General features: G+C 36.7%; 1 non-coding gene across 1 annotated transcript; it reads left to right on the plus strand.

The window, feature by feature from the left end:
- Positions 1 to 3,615: 3,615 nt before the first annotated feature.
- Positions 3,616 to 3,721, plus strand: LOC145629675 (small nucleolar RNA R71). The gene has a single exon (XR_014111832.1). It is a non-coding gene; the product is annotated as a small nucleolar RNA R71 (small nucleolar RNA).
- Positions 3,722 to 5,258: the final 1,537 nt, after the last annotated feature.

The raw sequence follows: 5,258 nt of genomic DNA on the forward strand, positions 1-5,258 counted from the left end.
TTGATTTTAGTCTTCTAGAAATATTTAGAAGGTTTTCTTTAATTATACTTAAATTAGGATTGATAATTATAAAGATGTTTTATTTAGGATAAAATACATTAAAATCTTATTTCAAAAACTGCTTAGTTACCTGCAACCGGTTTTGAAGGTAATTACGTGTGGAAAAGCGCGTTGACTTTTGAAACAGCGCGAGACGACAAAGTCATCGCCAGACGCTAACCTTCATCGCCGGGCGCTGGCCTTCGTCGCTTGGCGACGATCCTATCGTCTGGCGCTAACTCCTGTCATTTGCGACATGAGGTATTTTATTCCGAATATGATTTTCTTCGATCCCATGCTATTTTTCCTATAAATAGGGGTCGTATCTCTCTTTTTTCAAATCATCGACATCAATCATCTCTCTCTTTCTCTCTCTATTCTTTTTCTAAACCTTCCCTCTCTCAAAATTCCTCATACACTAGATTTAGACACACCTAGCCAAGTGTAAAGTTTCCTTCACCCTAGACGTGAAAGGTTTGATAATTCTGAGGGTTTGGTCCCAATTCTCTAATTCCATTATTTAATTTTATTGTTTGATTTAATATTTTTCTTGAAGTTACTAACGTGTGTATTTTGTTATTAGAAAGAGGTACGAGGCATCGAAGTAAGTACTTTAATTGTTTTATTGATCTTTTGATATAGAGATCATGCTTAGATTATTATTTTGATTCCTAGTATCATGTTAGGATGTTTTATTGCTTCCTAGTATCATGATTAGGGTTAATTAATATTTCTAATATCATGTATGATTATTATGATGCTTCCTATTTCTTTCTTAATGGCATGTTAGTATCATGTTAGGGCTAAAGCTTTGATCTTTAATGTTTAGTGACATGCTACGGTTTGTTATTAATCTTGTTAGTATCATGCCTAGGATCTTGCTATTATTCTTATGCTTTGTTATTAATATGATTATTTTAATTATAATTGTTATAATGATTGTTATTATGTTGCTTGATAATTATTATTATTATTGCTTGATCACACCTTTTTATGCATGTTTAAAGGGAATTTGTGCTTGTAATCACGCTTAATTAGATAATTAATAATCTTGTTTAGGGCTAATATAATTATAATTCAAGTGATAGCTAATAATAGTTTTGTTTGTGCATTAATATTCAACCAACATAGACTAAATAGGTTTAGGGTTAATCTAATGATTGCATGTTAGTCAGAAAGCGCACATGAATACGAGTAGAATAAAGTAGAGGCCTATTTTTAGGGCAAGTTCAGTCTCTTTTAGGTTGGATTTGTACCTTCATCCCCGAACTTCCAGTCATGGTTCCAGACCTATTGGAGTTAACAATCTTCTGGATTGTTAAGGGGTGTAACCTTCACCCTGTGAACAGTTTACAAGTTCCTAGAACTTGTTGGCGACTCTTTTACTCTAGCTTCCTTCCCTTTGGACGCCACCATGCTTAGGTGTATGATCACAGTGGGGCTCAAGTGTTGGATGGCTTGAAATATTCCCTACGCTTGTCTTCTTTACTAACAACCTTGCTTTCAACACTTTTAGGAACATCATCACAAGCTACAAGCATATCGTTAGTTGAATACACAAACATGGAATCATTAGCATTCGGAGACAATGAGTTTATGCACATAATTCCTTGCACATATGATAGCGACTCATGCATCGACTTGAGCTTAAAACTTTCCTTATTATTACCAACACACAAGATAATAATGCCACCTTTAACATCTATTAAAGCACCCCAAGTTGCTAAGAATGGCTTCCCTAGGATGATAGGAATGTTGTCATCTTCTGCAATCTCTAGCACAATGAAATCTACGGGAATAGTGAACTCTCCTATTTTGAGGGGAACATCCTCAATTCTATCCTTTGGGAACTTAATAAAAATGGTCGGCCAATTGAAGGGTCATGTTGCTTGAAAGGAGCTCACCTAAGTTAGTTTCTTGAAAATGGAGTAAGGCATGATGTTAACACTAGCACCAAGATCACAAAGGGCATTTTGAAACAATTTCCCATTAATATTGCAAGGAATGGAGAAATTTCCGGGATCTTTCATCTTTGGGGGTAAGTCATTATGGATAAAGGCACTACAACACTCCCCCAAACTCACCAGTTCAACCACATTGCAATCTCTCTTACCGCTCAAGATTTCCTTAAGAAATTTAGAATAGTTAGGCATTTCCCCCAAAACATCGGTGAAAGGAATAGAAAGATGGATTTTCCTAAGCATCTCGATAAATCTCCCAAATTGTTCATCCAACTTGTATCTATTGAACATTTGGGGATATGGAAGTTTCGGTTTGAAATCCTCATCTTTCTTCCTCTCTTTCTCAACACTCTTCTCATTAGAACTCTCACTCATCTTGTTAGACTCATCTCTTTCTCTTAAACTTCCTCCTTGCTCACACTCCTTGACACCTTGTTCTCATTTTCCTCACTTGAGTCACTCCTCTTCTCATCCTCTTCACTCATCCTAGAAACTCTCTCTTCAAGCACTTTCTCACTCCTTGTGGTGATGAAATAAACGGGTTTCTTAGGATCAACTACTTGAGAGGGTAATGAAGAAGGGCTAGCACAATCTTTCAAGGTATTGGCTAGTTGAGTGATTTGGGTCTCAAGCATCTTGTTATGTGTCATCATTTCATTAAACTTCTTATCACTTACCACCATGTAAGTGTTCAAGAACTTTGTTTGATTTTCAATGATCTCCTCTTAAGTAGTTTTGGAAGATGGGGTTGAGCATAGGAATTATCACCATTGCCTTGAGGTCTTGGAGCAAATCTTGGGGGTCCCCTTTGGTTGTTGTTTTGAAAATTGTCCCTATTTTGGTTGTTCCAATTACCTCAATATTAATTGTTGCCAAAATTTTGGTGCTGGCCACCAAAGCCATGAGATTGGCCTTGATTTCCATACCCTTGGCCTTGGTTTTTGTTACTATAACCTTTATTGTAATAGTTACCTCGGAAACCTTGATTTCCTTGGTTCCTATAACCACTATTGTTGTATTTATCAAAACCACCTTGTTGGTGAGCATTCCTAGTCCCAAAATTCCGTGGACCATCAAATCTTTGTCCATTGTTATTGTTGGAAATTAAACAAAGTTCAATTGCTCACAATCATTGTTTTCAACATCATCACAATTCTCAAAAGCATGTGGACAACTAGAGGAGTCATGGTCATAAGACCCACAAACATCACAAAAGACACAACCACTTGGCATATTACTTGAAGTAGAAGGAGGAGTAGAGTTGGAAGATGTACCTCTCCCCTTAATGTGGGAGGGAAGACTTGGTGCAATCGAAGAGGCACTCTCTAGCTTGTCCTTGATCAATGTCATCTCTTTCCCCAAGTTTGAGATTTGGGAAGAAAAGTTATTGATTGCATTGATATGATCAACCGAATAGACCCTTAAGCCACTCTTGCATGTAGACTCTCTCTCTCCCTCTTGCCAATCCATGTAGTGACAAACTACATCCTTCATTATATCTAATACCACTTCCTCGGTCTTGTTCATGATCGAGCCTCCGGCTCCGGCATCAAGACATGACTTCCCTTGAGGACTCAATCCTCCATAGAAAATTTGTATGATTTGGTAGGTCGGGATTCCATGGTGAGGACATTCTCGTTGATACTCCTTGTATCTTTCCCAAGCCTCATACAAACTCTCACTAGGATTTTGCTTGAAACTTTGGATTAGAGTTCTTGCCTTAGCGGTCTTCTTTTGAGGGTAAAAACGAGAAAGAAACTCTTTAGTTACCTCATCCCAAGTTCTCAAGGAATTAGGCTTCACTTCCTTGTCTAACCACTCCAAAGCTCTTCCGATTAGAGAGAATGGAAATAGCTTGAGCCTTATGAATTCTTAAGAAACCCCATTGACCTTGATCGTATTTCAATACTTCTCGAACTCTTTGAGATGATTTAGTGGGATTCCATGCATGGCACCACTAAATTGCCTTCGGTAAATCATTGTTATCATTGCCGGCCTTATCTCAAAGTCATTAGCGGATGTTGCTGGTGGAGCAATGCCACTCTCGAATTTATACCGTGATTTCCCAACTCCTTCAAAGAAAATCTTGGATTAGCTCCCATGCTTCTTCGATCCTCTTCTTCTCTTTCTTTATGAATTTCCTCTCTTCAAGAGCTTGGACTTGAAGAACGATTAACAACCCTTATCCTTGTTATGGTTCTCTCAATTTCCAGATCAAATGGCACTAGAGTTCGTTCTCTTGCCCTATGCATACAAAAACTCAAAGAAAATATCAATAGCACGGCTACAAATGTATCCTAAAAGAGGAAAATCTTTTTGTACACTACAAGAAAAATTTCTTTTCGTAGCGATTATTTCGTAGCGATTGTACATTCGCTACAATATGCAAGTATGTTTGTGAAATAATTAAGGATGTTGTATCATTTTTACAAACGCTATGGTTTTCCCATATAAAATCGATACGGAAAACATAATAATACATATCAACATTATTTTTACACATTTATATAATTTTGAGAAATCGTAACATTTACAACCGCCACTAAATCCTAAAAATCGATACGAAAAGCCTTTTCAACACTAGATATATAAATATTGTTAGACAAAGAATACATAAAATATGTCATAACTTATTGGTGAAACATTTAATATAAGAGTTTGAGGTTGCATGTTCGAATCTTGTAAAGATCATACGCATGTTTTTTTTTTTTTTGAAGAAAATGAGTTAAACATTTATAGCGATTGTAATCGCTACAATAATCACCACGATTCGATGTAGTTTTTTGTATTGATTATTGAGGCCAACCCCAGCGATATTGAAAACCACTACTAAAGGCTAAGGCAACGGGGGATATTGTATCGAATGACCATTCGTTGGGAAAGTTTTTTGTTGCAATTACAATCGATACTAAAAGTTAAAATAATCGCTACGAAAAGGTTATTTTCTTGTAGTGGTATTTTTGAAATAAAATGAAATAGACTCGACAACAATAGCAAACAACTACGCCATTCCCCGGCAACGGCGCCATTTTTGACACGGGGTTGAGACTAGGTCGTTGAAACTAATCCTTCCTCGGTTAAAACTAAATTTGTAAACACTTAACAAACCTAAATACAAGTATAAATGCAAGTCAAGAGTCGAACCCAGAGGAATGGGGGGAATTTAACTATTGCCAAAGTCAAGTTATCTCGAAGCGTAAAAGGAATGTAGGTAGTCTAAGTTCAACTAAACAAACAAAGCATACACAAAGTAAATCA

This window comes from Chenopodium album, chromosome 4 (genome assembly GCF_948465745.1).
Source record: "Chenopodium album chromosome 4, dcCheAlbu1.1, whole genome shotgun sequence".
NCBI lineage: Eukaryota > Viridiplantae > Streptophyta > Magnoliopsida > Caryophyllales > Amaranthaceae > Chenopodium > Chenopodium album.